Source organism: Spermophilus citellus (assembly GCF_964194105.1).
Source record: "Spermophilus citellus genome assembly, chromosome: 16".
Taxonomy (NCBI): Eukaryota; Metazoa; Chordata; class Mammalia; order Rodentia; family Sciuridae; genus Spermophilus; species Spermophilus citellus.
The window spans coordinates 36,212,751-36,233,429 of NC_138196.1; positions in this window are offsets into that span (position 1 = coordinate 36,212,751).

Here is a 20,679-nt window from a genome sequence, read left to right on the forward strand (position 1 = left end):
CAGGACCACTCCTCCCCAGGTCTCAGCATTCCACACTCCAAGGAACCCTAGCCTGGGCCCTGCCATGCAGTACTGTGGCCACAGTTGCTGTGGATGGTGTCACAGAGTCCCTTCTGATATTTCCCCTCTCCTCACTTAGCCGCATTCTACTTGTTGCCCTGCTAGTCACCCATGAGTCCCAGATGATTCCCCAGGGTACTCAAATTTGTGCTGTGGAGGAGGAGGGATTTGAAGGGAAAGCGTGGAATACCATCAGAAACAGAGGAGACTGAATTAAGGAAAGTAAACAGATTTCTCTGTTGTGGGCTTTCTCGGTGTCTTTAATATATGTGTTTCAATTATGACTTCTCAAGAGGAAAACAGAGCAAGGATGTCCTCCTAACTTGTTTTCCCAGAGATGCGTTTTTCAAGGCACTCCTCTGGACAAGGGTTTTATGAAATGGCATCTTTTATGAAATGGCATCTGAGGCATTAGATGGCAACCAATAGCACAAAAATTGGCATATGACATGGCAAAGAATTGGGGCAAAGTTAGGTAATGCCACAGCCTGTTTAGGACAGAGAATCTTGCTTTCAAAGAGGCAAGACACCTGTCATTTACTTTTTAAAAAAATCAATAAAAAAGAAAAAGACTCCTGGTCTTTATGGAATCCCTGTCACCATGGCCCTGCCCTGGAAAGAGCTACCATGTGACTAGGAAGAACAGGGGAGAGAGACAGGGTGTACACCACTCATGAAGCTACGTATATGAGGTGGGTACAGAGAGAAGAGGGGTGGCAAAAGAAGGTGGGTAAGCCGGAGAAATGGCAGAGGGGGAGAGCCCCTTCTGAGCTGTGCCTGAAACCATCCCCACACACTCTCAGTCCTGTAGGACAGGAGAGAGGGAGGAATTCTGAGAAGGGCAGGAGGAAAAGATTGAGGACTTAATCCCCAAGTTGAGTATGCTTTTTCCCCTTAATTCTGTAGAGTAAGTCTAGGAATAGAGGCCTTTCTGCTTTCCGGTTCATTTCTGTATTCATTGAGGATCTCAGTGGGCCCAGCTCTGAGTCAAGGTCTATGAGGAATAAAAACTGTGAGATCTGGTGACTGCTTCTATGGAGCTGGCAGTGTCCCTGGAATGACAAGACCACACATGGCAAACCTTTAGGGAACTAGAGGAGACTCGTAAGAACAAAATGGAGGAGGGAGGCTCAACAGGGTGATCAGGAAGGGGAAGGGCCGCATCCCTGGCAAGGTGAAGAGCACATTGGAGGGAGGAGTTTCACTTAGAAGATCTTTAGAGGAGGGCAGGATATTCACCCAAGCAAGGGCAGTCAGAGAGGGACCTGGGCATAACTGGGTGGGTAGTCTTGGGCCTTCTGAGGAGGCTGGAGGGATGGTGATGACTAAGGCCACATCCCTTTCTGGGTCCCCTTGGGCCTATTATAAAAGCAAAGTGGTGGGAATGGTGAGGGCTCCACCCGGATGAAAGCTCACAGAAGTGGCCTGGTCACCCACTGGACCTCCATGACTTCCACTTCTGCCAAATGGAAACATTTTAGGATGATTCTTGTCATCTCTAAAATTCATATATTAAAGTCCTAACCCCCCCCCCCCCGTACCTTGGAACAAAATTTTATCTGGAGATGAAATCTAAAGAAGAGTGATTTTAATGAAAATGAGTTTATCTAATCAAACACAACTTGGCTCCTTATAAAAGATTAGGACACAGACATACACAGGAAAAATTCCACCAGGTCCATGAGAAGATAAATTTCTATTGTTTAAACCCAAACTATAGTGCTTTGTTACAACTGACTAAGCAAACTGATACAGGACAATTGTCCTAGCTTTCCCTGGTGGGGCACACTGTCTTTTTTTTTTTTCCTGTATTCATGTCCCTTCTATCATTTAGAACCCTCCTTTTCTCCAGTCTTATTGTTGAGATCAAATAAAATAATCTCTGTGAACAAACTCTGAATGAATTTTACGCAAGCATCTCTAACATTACCGTGGCATTTTGCTGAGCACGGAGATTAAACAGTGGGTAAGGCAGAGTCACCACTTGCAAGAAGCTCACAACAGGGTAGGAATAACATATGCATTCAGAAGTGCTGGGCGAACAGGGGGAACATGGTGGAAGTGGGGAAGCACAAAGGAAGACTATCCAAAGAGGAAGCAAAGATGCTGGAATTTGAGGAGTTAAAAGGAATCTGGGGGATGGGGTGAGCAGAGGCAGAGCATTTTCTGTAGAGAGAAAAGCTTGTGAAAAATTCAAAGGCACAGAAGTGCACGATGTGTTCATGGTAGAGTGAGGTGTCTGACGCACTCAGGTTTCTGCAGGGACCACATAGTGAGCAGAGACAGTGGGGCTGGGAGGGCGATGAGGACAGGCTGGGCCCAGGGCTGCTGGGAAGGCAGCTGGCCACACCATCAGAGTGCAGAGGCACAAGAGGGTACTAAGAAAGACTGCAGTGTCCGCATGGAGGATGGGTCAAACAGGGCGGAGCCCACTGGAGCAGGCAGATCAGGAGCCTAGTTTTGAACTATCTGGAAACCTGTGGCACATCTGTGTGCCAGGCAATGGAGAAATAGGATGCAACTGAGGAGAAGAATTGGAAATGGGGCAGAGGGATAGAAGTAAGGTGATGTAAGGAACAAAAAGAGAAGGCTGAGGGGGCTGGAAATACTTCTAGGCCATTGTTCGCTCATTTGTAAAATGTGGGGGAAATAGTTTTTACTGAACATGACCAACCTAAGGATGCAATAAAATGATTGGTCAAAAGCCCCCAGCCTGGGCTGGCAGCTATGTTCTAGAGGTCAGACCTTACTGCTGCCACTGGTCCTGGAGGGATAGGGTGGAGGGCTGGTCACATGGACAAACTGCAATCTCATCTCAGATGAAGGAAACATCAAAGTTTGTTGACAGCCGGGGTTTGCCTGGATGCCACATTTCTCAAATTATGGATTCACACTAATTAAATCATTTCTAATGCAGGAAAGAATTGAGTCTGAAGGTGGAAGGAGAGCACAAAGCAGTTTCAATTATGCAAAGCCCAGGAAAGTGGGAGCAGAGGGCCAAGTAGATTATTATAATGGCATGACTCTCAGGGACTCGAGGAGAGCAGGGAGGAGAAGGAGAGACTTTGGGAATGTCAGCACTGGGGATGAAGAAGAAAGACGAAGATGGGCTGGGGTTGTGGCTCAGCGGTAGAGTACTCGCCTAGCATGTGAGGAGTCCCTGGGTTCAATCCTCAGCACCACATTAAAAATAAATAAATAAAATAAAGGTATTGTGTCTAACTACAACTAAAAAATATTTAAAACAAAAATAAAGAGGAAGACAAGGGAGTTAAAGAGTTGTCAGAAGAAAGAAAGAAAGAAAGAAAGAAAGAAAGAAAGAAAGAAAGAAAGAAAGAAAGAAAGAAAGAACTTTAATAAAAAGCAAGAGGAGAGAGTTTCAATAAGAAACAGAAATTTTAAATCCTATATAGACAGCAGAAAGAAGGACAACCAAATTGAGAGGCCACGGAGATTGCAATCCAGTTTCATTGGTGCCCACCAAGGAGGTGGGGTAGGGAGACAGAAGCAAACCCATGTGGACTTGGGAAGTCCATGGTTATGGCATCAGTGGAACTCGAAGTATGCTGAAAATGGGTAGTATGCTGACCTCACTTTATGGGAAAGTGGTTTAGGTGTTGCTGAACAAAAGAAAGAATTTCTTCAAAGAAATGGGAGGTCTTTCCATCTTCTGAGGTCCTCTTAAATTTCTTTCTTCAGTGTTTTGTAATTTTCATTATAAAGGTCTTTCACTTTCTTGGATAGATTTATTTTCCAAGCCTTTTTTAAAACACTATTGTAAGTGGAATATTTTTACTTGTTTCTTTGTAAGTAGATTTCTTTATTAGAGTATAGGAAATCCATTGATTTTCGTATGCTAATCTTGTGTCCTGCCACTTTGCTGAATTGGTTTATCAGTTGTAGAAGTCTTCTGGTAGAGATTTTTGGGTCTTATACAAATAAGGATCATGTCATCAGCAAACAGAGATAATTTTACCTCTTATTTTCCTACTTGAATCCCTTTAATTTTCTTCTCTTGCCTGGTTGCTCTGGTTAGAGTTTCAAGAACTATATTAAATAGGAGTGGTAAAATTGGGCATCCTTGTCTTGTTCTAAATTTTAGAGGAAATACTTTCCATTTTTCTCTATTCAATATGATGTTGGCTTTGGGATTGTCATATATAGCCTTTAGGATGTTGAAGTAAGTTCCTTTTATCCCTGGTTTCTTCATTGTTTTTAACATGAATGGGTACTTGATTTAATTGGAGATTTCTCTGCATCTATTGAGATGATCATGTGATTTTTGTCCTTAATTCTATTCCTGTGATGACTTACATTTTTTTTTTTTTGATTTGTGGATGTTTAACAACTTTATATCCCTGCGATGAAACCAACTTAATCCTAGTATATAATCTTCTTAATGTGTCTTTAAATGTGGGTTGTTAATATTTTATTAAGGATTTTTCATCTATGTTCATCAGGGATATTGGCTGTAGTTTTCTTTCCATGATGTGTCTTTGCCTGGCTTTGATATCAGGGTGATATTGGCTTCATAGAATGAATTTGAGAGTGTTCCTTCCCTTTCTATTTCATGGAATAAGTTGAGAAAAAATGACATTAATTCATCTTTAAAGATTTGGTAGAACTCAGCTGAGAATTCATCCAGTCCTTCAATGTTGTTGCTCAACAACATTGCTTTCTTTCTATATCTCTTCCATCTAGTAGGTCATATGGGTCTAAAAATCATCAATATCTTCTAAATGTAAGTTTTCAAAATAGCTCCTAATATAATATATATTATATATTATATATAATATAATCCTCTGAATTTCAGAAATACTTGTGGTGATATCTCTTTTTTCATATCTTAATTTTGTGATTTTGTGCTCTCTCTCTCTCTGTCTCTCTCCCCTCCTCACTCTCTTATTATCTCACTCCATTTAGAATGGAAATTACCAAAAATACAAGTAATAATAAATGCCAGCAAGGATGTGGAGAAAAAGTGCACTCAAACATTGCTCAAATTAGTGCAACCACTTTGGAAAGCAGCACAGAGACTCCTCAGAAGACTAGGAATAGGAATAGAACCACAATATGACCCAGCTATCCCACTCCTTGGTATTTATCCAAAAGAAGTAAAATCAGTATACTATAGTGATACATGCATACCAATATTTTTAGCAGCTCAATTCATAATAGAGTTAGGGTACTAGCCCAGGTGCCCACCAATATATGAATGCTGATAAAGAAAATGTAGCTTATATACATGATGGAGTTTTACTCAGCCATAAAAAATGAAACTTTCCTTTGCTGGTTAGTGATTGAACTGCAGAATGTTACGCTAAGTGAAATAAGCCAGACTCAGAAGTCAAAGGTCAAATGTTTTCTCTCACATATGAAATCTGGGGAGATATAAGGAATTTTATAAAATGGGGAATCTGATGAAAATAGAAGGAAGATTGGGGGGATAGAAGAAGGGGGTTGAGGGGGAGAAAGGAGGGATGGAAAAGGAGGAACTGAATGAAATTGACCAAATTATACTATGTGCATGCATGAATATATATCACAATAAATTCCACTTCTATGTATATCTATAATGCACCAATTTAAAAACAGTTAATGAAGAAAACACCAACAGAGTAGAAGAAGCAGATCAGGGAGAAGGAAAGGGGAAGTACTGGGGATTGAAATGGAACAAATTGCATTATATATGCATGTATCTCTGTCTTGGTCAGCTTTTTTGCTGCTGTGACTAAAAGAACTGACCAACACAATTGTAGGGGAGGAAAAGTTTATTTGGGGGCTCACAGTTTCAGAGATCTTAAATCCATAGACAGCAGGCTCCATTTCTCAGGGCATGTGGCAGAAGGAAGTAGCTCACATGATGATCAGAAAGCAGAGAGAATCTCCACTTGCCAAATATAAATCTATACCCCAAAGCCATGGCCCCAATTCCCCACCTCCTCCAGCCACACTTCACCTGCCTTCAATTACCATTCAACTAATCCCATTAGGTGATTGATTCATTGATTGTACTAAGGCTCTCATAACCCAATCATTTCTCCTCTAAACCTTCTTATATTGTCTCACACATGAGCTTTTTGTGGACTACCTCACATCCAATCCACAATAATGTCTATGGTAAAATGAACCACACTATTATTTATTAGTATGTATTATACACTGATAAAAAAAAATTTAAATAAAGAACTACTTTAGAGAAGACCTGAGCCTTTGTATTGCTAGTAAGAAGAAGAGCTAATAGTTTGAAAGGCAACCAGGAGAAGATCCTACAGAAGACAAAAGGGATGGAATCTAAAACTTGTCTGAGAAAGGAGCCCTCTTCTGTCTGCACACCAGGAAAAGGAAATACAAGTAATGGGTAAGGAAGAAAATAAGGGAGAAGCAGGGATGTGGAAGTTGCCTCCATCTTCTGGGTTTGGTCAACAGGTTGGGTCATTTTCCCAAGAGGGCCAGGATGGGGTAAAGTATCTGAGGCTGAAGAGAATGAAAATGTTTTAGCAAGGTTGCTGTTAGAAAGGCAAAATGGATCCATGGAATGAAGTTCAAGATCAACTTGATATGGGATTCTCCAATAGCAGATCCTGAGGTAATGATTTGGGTGCATGTAGTATTTAGGAAGTGATCCTAGGAAGTGTGGTGTGGAAGGGAGAACTTAAGAGGTGAGGGAGAAAAGCTAATAAAAGACCTTAATGGGTAGGTTCCTGCTTTAGGAACTCAAATCCAATACTTCTAAGCACCCTTTGTTAGACAGAGTAAAACACCTTAAGTGTCTCAGGAAAGGACCAGGAAGTTATGCACCAATTCCTTCCCTCATTGGGTGAGAGTGCCCCAGTGGCATTAAACTTCTAATATTAAAGTCTGCAATCAGTATGTGATCCCATACGTCCTTCAAGCAGATACCTCAAGTTTAAGGTAAGAAATTCTGGTAATCAGAATTCTAAGATAGCATCCAAGATCACCACTTCTTAGTGTAAATACTGTCCCTTGAGTATGGCCTAGACTGTGAATGTGATAGGATATAATTTTGAAAAATATATATTACTATGTGATTAAAGAGACCTTATAGATGTAATTAAGGTTCCTAATCAGTTGACTTAGAGTTTATCAAAAAGAGATTATTCTGGGTGGTGTCATCCTAATCAGATGAGCCCTTCAAAGTAGCAATAACAGATGCCCTTCTATAGGCGTGATGCAGAAAGACCACATTCAAGGTCCTAAGTGCAGCCAACCACCAGCAAGAATATGAGGACCTCAGTCTTACAGCAGGAAACTGGCATCTGTCAACAACCAGAAAATTTGGAAGACCACAAGCCTCAGATAAGATCACAATCCCAGTTAACACTGTGACTTCAGTCTGTGATCCTAAACAGAAGACCCCACTAAGCAGTGTACCATAGAAACTGATCGATACACAGCAACTAGGATACAATTAACATGGATTTATTTAAATTGCTGCATCCTTGGTAATCTGCTCTGCACCAATGAGAAATGAATATGGAAGTTATCAGCACATAGAAGACGTGTCTACCAAAGCTGCAGGGGAACTTTGGGGTGGATTGAAGGGAAACAGAGCACCAACAGCTTCCTTTCCCATCCTGAGACCACCTTTAAACCTAGAGGTTCAAATTCAAGTTCAAGCAAGGGAAGATACAGACTGAGTCCCTCCTTTCCAAGCACTGCAAAGATCAGCCAGTCTTCAAGATGCTAACATCGTGCGCTGGGCCCCTGGGCTGTGTGGGTTAGAGGCTGGAGCAGACTCAGCAATCAAAGCTGGAGGCCCTGCCAGGCTTGTTGATGGAGATGTTCTGGTGTTGCCACAGTTTCCAAGAAGGAGGTGGGGTAATTTGCTTCTCTCTTTCCTAAATTTCTCCCATCACTCTTTTGAGCAATGAGTTGATGCACCTCTTTGCAGGGGGACAGACTGCATTTCTCCTTAAATGGCAGATACTCTCCTTTGAAACTTTGCCTGTTCATCCCTCACTCTCTCTATTCCTGAGCAGAGTGGAAATTGAAGCCAACAGAGCAAATATTATAGCAAGACTGAGAAAAGGTACCTGATATTTGATGCAAAGCCACATTTATATGTCTGGGATCCCCTGCCTAGCTAGACTCTGCACTTAATCATTTTGAAGTGTAGCATTGAACACATTATCACAGACTTTCCCCATCAAATTGTGGTGCTTGCATTTAGTGCAAAAGCTCTGGGGAAGATTGCAGTTCAGAAGGTTAGCTACAGGCATTATTGTTTTAGGCTGCGCCTTGTCTGTGTGTTTATGTGGTGGGCTTACCAAAGTCTAGGGTCTGTCTGGGTCTCCATTTTGCAGACTAATACATAACATTGTATTGGTTCATCTAAGAATGAATGCAAACGTAAGGATGAATGCATAATCATTAAATTCACAAAGCAATGAAAGAAAATCCTTGCATTGAGAAAGGCTTGCCCAGATGGATGACCCATTCAAGTCATTACCCAGGTTTAATTTTTGGTAAGTAGGTTCAACCCCAAAATAAAATTAAAAATTTTGCTCAGCAAATGTCTTCTGAGTATTTATGTATCCACAAGGCACAGGAGGATGCCATGGTAGGTCCAGTGATAACTTAAACATAGGTCACACAATTGAGAAGATTTCATGCACATAAATACAATGCAGATGAGACATACAATAAAAAAATGCAGAAAAATTGCTAACAGAGTGCAGGGGGAGGAAAGATCCTTCCAGCAAGTACTATGTAGAGAGAGAGTCAGAAGCAAGCACTGAGTGGGTGGTGAGTGGCCATTCCAAAGAGAGCAGTAGCTGATCAAAGACACAAGAGATGGGAAATGAGTGAAACACTGTGATGCAGCAAAGGGGAGGGATGTTACAAAGAAAAGGAGGTACCAGATTATGTCTGGGAGTCACAGAACAAATACAGCAGAGAGCTCTTAAGGGACGTTTCAATCAAGCAAGAAAATCTTGATGAAGCTGTGTTTTCCAGGGCACAGAAAAGAGCCTTCTATCTACGCAATCCTTTCTGGCTACTTAAAATTTTCAACTTCCAAGTATTGTGGGAAAGATCCTGACATGCCATAGTATCTTCTGTTGGGTCCCTTCGTTTTTACCAGTCATTATGTCTTCTACCATTGCAACAGGACTTGGTGATGGATGTCAGATAGCTCACTTGATTGTAACTTACCTTGTATTACTCCTCTGTGCATCAGTGTCTTCCTGACACCATTCTACACAACCCCCTATGTCCCTGGTGGAAGCCAAGGGACCCTCTGCTTTTATCAGCACTGCAGAAACAAATTGCTCCTTAGGATGGTTTCCTTTCTCACATAGTTGATCTCCTCCATCTTTGACAGAATTGAATTTATTTTCATAGCAAAATGTGGCATTGCCTGAGTTTCTTCCATCCTTGAAGTCCACCCTACCTGGATTTCCAAACAGCTGCTGTCTGCAGTGGGTCTGGAAATAGAAATGGGCGTTGGGCAAACTGATCACAGCAGTCTGGCTCCTGGAGTCATCTCATAGCCCTAGTCATACACAACCAGAAATAAGACATGGAAAAGGACATGTTCACTTTACCTGATTACCCAGAGTTCCAGAAAGGACTAGATCTGTGTCAGAATCGACTTCAAGTTCAAGGTCTAGCTCTTACCAACTATGCAGCATTGACATGTAATGTCTTTCAAGCCTAAGTTTCCTTCTATTTAAAGGAAAAATAAAGATCATGCTTAATACCTAGGACTATTGTGGAGACTAACCAGTGACAATGTACAGCACAGGTTTCCCCTGCCATGATGATAGCCAACATCACCGTATGCCTCTGCAGGCATCCTCAGGTGAAATCAGAAACCTCCCAGCCGTCGAGAAGAGCTGCAGTCTATCCCTGGTACAAGTAGAAGTCAGTCAGTCACCTGCAAGGTGACCTCCTCCCCTTTGTTTCTAAGCTGACTGCAGTGGTTTTCTCCCTGTCTCTCCCTTCTTGCATCTGACTGTGCCATGATATTAGGTAGTCGTGCCACACAGCAGGCAGGGAGCCCACGGAAACTCTGGTATGTCACATTACTTTCCAGTTTGCAATTTCTGTGTTGGTGACCTGCAGCCAACATAATCCAGGCTCTCAGCCACACAAGGCACAGAGAGATGTGAAACTCACTGTGGTTGAGAGTAAAAGGCATGTTCACCACTCAAGTTTCTAAACTTTCAGAAGCAACTAGACCAGTAAAGTTAGAGAAGCTCCTAACAGCTTATGTGAGTCTTTTGTTAAATTTCTAGAAATTCTGCCAGCCACTTAGCAGCCACAGAGGAACTGTTGGCACCACAGAAATCAACAACTTCACAAATCAAGGTTCCCCTCACCCCACCTCCCACCCCGTACCCCGAAGACCTGGCTGTCATTTTTCAGCACATCACCAGGAGGGAACTTTCTCAGTCTCTCCCCTGTTTTAACCATTTCCCTCACCCTGGATACCTCACTTCCAAATAGCTAAATCTTAGGTGGTTCAGAAATAAAGTACCAGAGGCAGGCAGATGAGAAACCGCTTGAGCTGCAGACAGTGTGCTCCTCACAGAATCTCTAATGCTCAGACTCTAGCTCTGGTTTCCCTCTTGGAAGGAAGTTAGTCCTCAGGTATTTGAAAGCAATCTCATTGCTGCCTGGTCGTGGAGACAGATTGCTGCTCCAGTTCTCTGAGGTGCAGGTGGATCAAACAAGGAAAGAAAACAACTGCTCAGAGCATTCCTCCAGGGGAACTCCACAGGCTCACAGGGAATTCTGACATCATCCCAAAGCACAGAACAAAAGTCTTTGTATAGAGAGGGTCCCTGAGGAAGAGCCTGTGGAGCTGACAGAAGGAAAGGGGAAAAGATCTAGTGTCACCAAAGGCTCAGTGAGCCCAGCACACGCCAAACCTGTATTTCCCATCCCTGCAGCTGAAGGCAAGACAGAGCCACAACCTGGGGCTAGAGGTGGAGCTCGCCCAGCACCACCAAGTGGACAGTGTCCACCTGGAATTTAGGAGCACCATTCCTAAACCATGGAGTGGCACCACAGAGCCACCATCTCCCCAGCAGGAGCTCCCTTTCTTCTGAGACAGTGGGAAAAACTCCTTGCACTTCGTCTTTAGTGTACCCGGTACATTCACTCCTACAATATTTATATTTATGACTCACATCAATTTTTTATCCGTCCCATCACTCAGCTTCTTAGGCAAGTTCGGAAGCTTTGTCGTCTTTGAGATCTCATCCTCCTTAGCACAGATGGAAACTGGAGAAAAAGCACCAGGTAGCCCCTGTACCAAACTCATTGTGCCGGTCTCCTGGTTGGAGAGCCAGAGTCTCCCTGTTATGCAGACTGCCAGCTTTCTGCGTTTCACTTTCTAAGCTCTTCCCTCATACTTTCTTCCACCTTTACTTGCTGCTCTTTGGTGTAGCCTCTTTCCCTGCATCTCGCCCTTCCTCCCACAGGGCTCTGCAATCACAAGTCTTCTACTTCCCTCCGGGGTGGGCTCCTGCTGCCTCTGCATCCTCCAGTCATGTGTGACTGCTTCTTCCTCCAAACTCAGACCCAGATTCCACATTTCCATTTAGCCATGTTTTCCCTAACCTAGCCCTTACATCTTTCTCTTTCCAGTCTTTATTTCACTCCATGGTTTAGTATTCAGCTCTTCTTTAATAGTATTTCTGGCTGTAGTATATCTCTCTAAAGATAGAGTCTGCATCTTAATATTTCAGTGTTCCCCCACAGAGCTTAGCATAACACTGTGTATGTAGTGGATGCTTAATAAATAACCTATGTGGTTATGTGAAATCATTGGGGACTCTTTTTTTTATTATACATTGTTTCTTACTGGGCCTAATCTCAAATGTAATAATGGTAATACTTGTAAAGATATCCTTATCACTGGGAAATAAATATAATAACTATATTAACAATAATAATTGTTCCAATTTATTGAGCACTTATTCTGAGCTCAAAACAGTGAAGTTGTTTGCAAATATGATCATATTTACCTCTAGGGTAAAATTTATTATAATCTCCATTTTGCACATGAGGAAACTAAAGCACAAAGAGTGTGTAACTCCTCCAAGGACATACAGCTAATAAGTTGTAGAGCAAACATTGAAATGCAGGATTTCAGTCCAGAGCTGATGTCTTAAAAATTTCCTTGTTCCTGCTATCACTAGCATCCCTGCATACTTTCTACAGAAGGGTAAGCTGAAGGGCATTAACTTGTAGAGGCCACTGATGGTCAGTGCAGGTCAGCCTGGCAGAATCTTCAGTTAAATATGTGCAATGAGCATAAGAATTTATGTACTCTCCACTCTGAAGCAGTAATGTAAAGTAATAAAAATGAAACAGGAGTCAATCCACAAAGATGAGAAGGAGAATCTACAGCAGAAGAAAAATACTGACAAAATGCTAGATTTCAGACTGGGGTGGGAAATGGTCTGTCATTGGCAGGACAGAGGAAACTGAGCAGCCTACCTGTTCCCCTGAAGAACACTGGGGGTCCTGGGGAGGAAGGTGATGGATTCTGGGGAAGGTGAGCAAAAGGAACGACTGTGAGTGGGACTGTCTAAAAGCCTTATAAGAAAGAGTCAGGCTCTCAAACCCCTTCCCCATCCCTGCACAGCCAAGGAATGGCCCCTCCTCATCATGCAGGATGGACTTCAGAAAAGGACACTTAGGGTGTGTTGGCAACCACAAGGGAGCTGAAGAAAGGAAATAAATGGTGTTTACATGCAGAAAAAGAAAGCTTCATCCCTCCTCACTTCCTGCTACTCCTTCAAGGCTGGAAGGAGGGAAATCTTCCCTCAGGAAAGCAGGATTCTATATTAACCAACATGTGTCTAAGAGATGGATATAGATAGATTTGAGGATGTCTTTGAAAAATCCAACTTGCAGCCCCACTCCCCAGGAGCCAAGCTGGGAGTCAGTCGGTGCCCTGTCACCATCAGATAGCTTCAGACCAGCAATTAAGTCCTCACCCCAAAATATGCACAGAGAGCAATGTAGCAATAGATATTAAGGAAAGAATCTACCACCAACATCAAAGCAAAATATATAATTTTTTAAATCAGGAAATAGAGACAATATGGAAAACAGAAGAAAATTTCTAAAGAATGTCAATATCTTTAGATAGGAAATGCAAATAACATCCAGGAAACGAGAACAGAATACGAATACCAAACTGGAGGAATTAGAGAATAAGAAAGCTCTCTAAAAAGAAAATAAAACAGAATTATCAAAATAAAACATAAAAAAATTGAAATCTATAGAAGATTCAATAAAAAAAGAAATATTCCAGGAATGGAGAAGGAGAAGAGAGAAGAAAGAGAAGAAGAAGAAGAAAAAGACATGAGCTACTGATTGGCAGATAGAAAAATTCAATAACAAATGCAGGAAATCCAATGCTTAACTAATAGAGGTGACATGAAGAGAGAAGAACTGAGAAAAATAGCAAGATATTAACAAAGAAATAAACTAGGATAATCCCAATAGGCAGATTAAAAAGGTCCACTTAATAATCAACGCAATGTATAAAAAATTGTCTATAGCCAGGAGTCCTAATTATAAAATTTTACAATATGAGGGTAAAAATGAAAGAAGGAAGGAGGAAGAAGAGGAAGAAAGAGAGAGGGAGAAAAAAGTTACATGAAATCCACTAGGGATGTGAATACACTGGATTTCTCAACACCACCACCAGAAGTTAGAAGGCAGTAAAACAATGCTTCCAAAGTTCTGAGGGGGGAAAAATTGACTGTCAATCTAAAATTAAGTATTGAGATTATCCATCAAGAAAATTTGAGGGTAGAGCAAGATGTTTTAAGATACAGAAGAACACAATGATATATTTCTCATGCCCTCATTCCTAGGAACTATTAGAAGATGAGCTTTAGCAATAAATATATACTTCCATGCATACATATATACATGCATGTAATTACACACATACTGACACACATATGTGCATACACATGCAGAATACACACATACAGAGAGACATTATAGACATAATGAATATGTACTGTGCATGCATAGTTAATACACAGATACATACACACATTCATATGCATATATACTTAGTCATACACACATACATTATGCAGAGGCACAAACGTGCATGAATTATACATATACACACAAATATATACACATTTATATATCATATATACATGCATTCATGCACTTATGCATACACATACACACAATACACACAGACACATATACATACAGGCATACACAAAAATAAGGGGGAAAAGGAAAGGAAAGTAGGACTAGGAAGAGGAAACCAGAATAAATGGAAGGAAAAGTGAAGTAAAATCCTAAGAGAGAAGGGAGTAAAAAATACCAGACAGTTTCAGGAGGAAAATATTCAAGAAAAAAAATAGAACTAAAAACAAAAATAAAGTAAATGAAAACAAAAGACCCTAGTGGTTCTGCTTCTCTGGTTAAATCCTGCTCAATAATAAATTAAGCAAGTGAAAAAAATTCTAACTCTAGGAAAAGTAAAACAATTTTTTTTTTTGGTACAAAAGCAAAAATATAACCGTGCTACACTGGGTGGCTTTGAATTAAACAATATTTTCATGAGACTAATAATGTAATAACCAACTATCAATTTATCCTAAATGTGTGCTGTGATTGAGAAGGTTACACCAGTAGGTAGTTGGCATCAGAATGCTAATGCCTCACCCTCTTCACCTCTAGACTACAGTTACCTCTGCCCAGAACTCCCTTCTCAGACAGAGCAAGTTCTGCTCCCCTATCTCACTCAAGTCTCTACTTAAGAGTCACACTTAAATGTGGCATATATACACAATGGAATTTTACTCAGCAATAAAAGAGAATAAAATCATGGCATTTGCAGGTAAACGGATGGAGTTGGGGAAGATAATGCTAAGTGAAGTTAGCCAATCCCAAAAAGACAAATGCCGAAAGTTTTCTCTGATATAAGGTGACTGACTCATAGTGGGGTAGGGAGGGGGAGCACGGGAGAAATAGACGAACTTTAGATAGGGCAGAGGGGTGGGAGGGGAAGGGAGGGGACAGGGGTTAGCAATGATGGTGGAAGGTGATGGACATCATTATCCAAAGTACATGTATGAAGACATGACTGGTGTGAACATACTTTACATACAGAGATATGAAAAATTGTGCTCTATATGTGAAATAAGAATTGAAATGCATTCTGTTGTCATGTATTTAAAAAATAAAATCAATATTTAAAAAATAAATAGATAGGTAGATAAATTTTCATAGAAGCCTGGAAAAAAAAAAAGAGTTACACTTAACTACACCTGTGCCCCCAACCTACAGGACTATCACCCTATTCTGCTTTATTTTGACTCATAATATTTTCTAACCATAAGTAATATAAACTTACAGAGCATTTCTTGTCACATAGACGATCCTTAATAAATATTGATTGTATAAAGTAATGAATGAATTTCTGTGGCAGGGAATTAATAATGAATGTCTTAGCTTGGGTTTCCCCAAGAAGCAGACTGAGAGCAGAATTAAGGAAAAGAAAAAAAAATTTAAAAGCCTTATTCCCAGCCCTTCTGGACAACTCTATTCACTGGTAGAACAGACTTTGAGAAAAGTCCTTGGGCAAAGAAATGCAGATATTGACAGTGAACTGAAGGGTAAGGCCACAGGACTGGCTGTGGCACTGACAAGTCAGGCACAATGTCTAAAACTGATGATCCAAGGAATGGCAATGTGCACAGTATGCTTGGAAACCCAGAGCTAAACACCACGAGACCTTGCTGGAGGAGTTCAGAAGCATAGCATCTGCAGAGCAGAACTGGGAAACAGTGACTACATTTTGTTATAACTTTTTCTAATTTGCAGAGTATTATTTCACTTTTAAACAATGACCATGTCTTATTTTGAAAAAAAAATCCAAAATGAATATGAATATCACCAGGAAGTCATCCCACACTGATGCAATTGTAATTTTTCATGGGAAAAATGTCACAAAATGATTAGCCAGTCTGAAGAAAAAAGGAAATCTGTGAATATTAACTGAAGAGAACTGAAGTCAAACACACTGGAAGCCAGAAATCAGTTGTATCCAATTCTGAAAAAAAAAATTAGGCTTCTACTCTGTGCCTGACACTGTCTCACGTTGCACATAGAAGAGGTAAAACACAGGTGTAGGATTGAATAGTACTCCCCCCCCAAAAAAAAATGTCTACCTAGAACCTCAGAATATGGCATTATTAGGAAATAGTGTCTTTGCAGGTATCATTTGTTAAGATGAAGTCATAATGGACTAGAATGGCCCTTAAATCCAATGACTAGTGTCCTGAAAAAGGCCATGTGAAGACACACAGAGGGAAACCATATAAAGACAGAAGCGGAGACTGGAGTGAGGAATTGACAAGCCAGGGAACACCAAGAATAGTCATCAAGACTAGAAAGGCACGAGAGAATGAGTTTCTGTTGTTAGAAGCCACCACCTGGGGTAATGCACCACGGCAGCCCTAGGAAAGTAATACGACTCTGATCCCACAGGTTTGTGGCCCTGGTCTGAGGAGGTGTGCCCTTGACCTCCCACTTCTCCATCCTGCTGGCTGAGTTGGGAACCCAGCAGGCCCATATCATGGCCCATATGGAAGCTATGCATTGAGGGAAGTGACCCATCAGGGTAGAGCCCCGAGCTCCCTGGCTCAGAGCAGTCCTGGAACTGGACTGGAACTGCTAACTCATGTATGTGACACGTATGGAGATTCACACTGACATGGTTTATGCTACTGTCCTTTTAGATTTCCTGTCACTTGCTGCTAAATCTAATCCCAAATCCTATCTGGAGCCAGACTCAAAATTCAATGGTAACTAATGTAAGGAATGAATGATTAACCTGGAGGGATCGGGGATGGTTTCTCAGAAAAAGCAGTGGCAGCTGGGTGTGAGAGCACAGAGGAGTTTACCAGGATGGCAGAGAGGTATTTCAGAGAGGGACACAATTTACAGATGGGGATGGTGGGAAGAAAACAAATCTGTGGAACCATTTGTAGTTCTACATGGCTGAGGTGTGGGGTTCAAGCAGGCAATGAAGAGACTGAAGAGAGAGACACAGTGATGAAAAACTCAGATTGTCATCCTGTGTGCTTGCACCTTATCAGGTCACAAAGAAGAATCATAAATGGGTGTGCTACATTATCAGGGAGCGATATCACCAAGTTCAAAAGATCACTTTGGCTAAGGTCTGTGGATAGCTTGAAAAGAATGAAAACAACAAAAGGTCCAATATAGCCATATCAATATTTATAGCAGCTCAATCCATAATAGCCAAGCTATGGAGCCAACCTAGATGCCCTTCAACAGATGAATGGATAAAAAAAAATGTGGTATACATACACAATGGAATATTACTCAGCCATAAAGAAGAATTAAATTATGGCATTCGCTGGTAAATGGATGGAACTGGAGAATATCATGTTAAGTGAAATAAGCCAATCTCAGCAAACTGAAGGCTAAATGTTCTTTCTGATATGCAGATGATGACACACAGTTATGGGGGTGGGCTCAGTAGTTCATGGTTAGACAAAGGGGAATGAAGAGAAAGGAGAGGGGAGGGGAATAGGAAAGTTAGTAGAATGAATAGGAAATAATTTTCCCTTGTCATATATGAATCTACTACCTGTGAAACTCCACATCACCTACAACCACAAGAGTTGAATCCTAATTAGAGTAAGTTATACTCTATGTATGTGTAATATGTCAAAATATACTCTACTGTCATGTATATCTGAAAAAAAAAAAGTCCAAGATACCAGGTAAAGGGCAATTGCAGTGCTTGCTTTGTGTGATGATGACAATGATCAAATATTGTGTTGATGCATTCGAGACAGAAAGCAAAGCACAACTTCAAAATATAACTTAGATGATAAATAGATTGGCAGAAGGATAGAAGAGAAGGCACAGTTCCTGGTGAGTCCACTTTCTGGCTTGGAGCATGAGCAGATAAATCAGACATAAGACAAGATGCAGAGTAAAAGGAACCAGCTTGGAAGTGAATGATGGGGATGCTAATCTTCAACTCGGCTCCAAATTCGTCCTCCTGGATTCTGAATAAGTCCCTGTTCTACCATCAGGGGCCACCAGATGGAGACAGAGGGGCTGGAGGAGGGACAGGCCAATCTTGTCTCCTCAGTGAGAAAGGATCTTTATTCTGGTCACACAGTAATGATAATTTCCACCTCCTAGAATGAGTGTCAAGTACCCCCCAGACACAGCAGCAAACTCCAGGCTGTGCACCTCCTCAGCCATGAGTCTCTGCTCTGTGGTTTCTGCCTCACTCTCCCTAAGGTTTCAGCACTAGAAGGGGTGTGCCCTCTTCCTGGTCTGAGCGTCAGCTCCGCCCAACGCTCCTCAACACCAACCCTTCTGCCTTGATGGGGAGAGCTGCTTCTCCTAGTTGTCTGAGTGCTTACTCTGCTTTTTCAGTATTCTAGTGCCCTTTATCCAATTTTCTACATTAAATTCACTTCAAAAAAATGTACCAGATTCCAACTGGTACAGTCGTTGGTACCCAGGTAGTCTCAGAAAATAGAATCACCAAAAGTTGGGATTCTGGGGTTGGATCGATCACATCTCTGAGTGTCCCGGGAAGCATCTGATGGCGATGACTAGATAAGGGCTGATTTGTAGTTTGGAAGATAAATGATGCTGGTGATGAACACTTCTACATTATCATCATGTGGGTCATAGTTAGTCCCTCCAGAAGCAAAGGAATGGAGACCAAAGGAGTCCCAAAGTTTTGGGAGAAGACAGAAGAAATTGGTGATGGGGCTAGAATAAGGCACTAAAAATTAGGATAAAAATCACTAAAGGTTGTTTCCTCTCTCAAGAGAAAGGCTTTGAGAAGAAAGCAACCCTTCTACAAAAGTTAAGGTAATGCATAAAAAGCAAGCAGTGGAGTAGGTAGTAGTCACTCATGACCTTGGGGAGGCTTCTTCCTGTGGAGCAGAGAGGCAGAGGTGATTTGAGTTTGAGAAATAAATGGAAAATGAGACAAGGTAATCAGAATATTAGCGAGAGGGTCAGAGGAGAGTGTTTCTATTTTTACACGAGGGAGATTTGAGTCCCTTTGTAAGCTGTGGGAGGTAGCCAATTGAAAGCGGGAATGAGGTACAGAAGAAAGAGAGAAAAACAAGGTGAACGGGGAACACACCGAGGGATAAGCCTGCAGCAGAGAGTGTAGACCTTTCACTGAGGCTGCTCATTCATTCAACAAATAATTCAGTGTCAAAGATGCGTCAGGAATATTCTAGATTCTGGGGATAGCCGTAAAGAAGAAGAGAACAAAAAATCAGAGGCTAGAAGCAAGGTGGCAAACAGGAGCTTTAGCACAGGAAACAAAGCAAAAAATTGACAAATGGGATTATATCACACTAGAACAGCCAAGGAAACAATCAATAGAGTGAAGAGAAGACCTACAGAGTGGAAGAAAATATTTTCTAGCTATTCATCTGAAAAAGGATTGATATACAAAATACCTAAGAATTAAAAAAAAACATTTAATAAAAAGTAAAGTCATCTAATTTAAAATGAACAAATGACTAGCATCGACACTTCTCAAAAGAGGAAATACAATGGTCAACGAATGCATGAAACGCTGCTCAATATCATTAGCGTTCAGGGAAAGTAACTCAAAGCTACAATGAGAAACCATCTCACCCCAGGATGTAGAGAAAATGGGACTTTTATACACTGTTGGTGGGTGTGTACATTAGTATAGCCACTTTAGAAAACAGTAATGGAAGATTCTTTTAAACCTAAATATAGATCTGTACATACAATGCTGCAGTCTCAATTCTGGGTATATATCCAAAGGAAATGAAATCAGCTTATCAAAGAGATAACTGTCCATGTTTATCGTAGCATTATAGGATCGACCTAGGTGCTCATCAATAGATAAATGGATAAAGGAAATGTGATACACACACACACACACACACACACACACACACAATGGAATACTATTCAGACACACAGAAGAATGAAATGGATGGAACTGGAGGACATTATGTTAAGTGAAATAAGCCAGAAACAGACAAGTACCATAGGTTCTCTCTCATATGTGGAAACTAAAAACAGCAACAACAATTGGCCTCAAAGTAGAATAGTGATTAATGAATACTGGAAAGTGGGGGGTGGACAAAAAGTGGTTGGATTTGGCCTGTACACAAATATGTACATATGGAAATATCACTTGAACTCAATAATAAGTGCAACTGCTATGTTTCAATTTTTTTAAAGGGAGGATAGGGTGAGAAATCCACAGAAAAATCACAAGAAGTTGCTAAGGTAAGTAAATAGTAGATTTAGGCAGCTGAGTCCTGCTTTAGCTATGTTTTTCCCTGAAGTATTTTATAGGTTATTTTCTGAACAAAGTAATAGATTTATCTTGAGCAAGATTCCTGTGATTAGATGGTTGCTCCCCGAGTCAATAATGCTTCATTTACCCTACAGTCACCTACTTAAGAGAGAAACAGAGAGTAACTTGTTTCCTTCAATGTCATTGGTATGGCCTTGGGTTCCACAGTCCATGGGGATACTGTGTACATGAACCATTCTTTTGGCTTTATAATACACGCCAGCCTTCTTTCTTTGAAT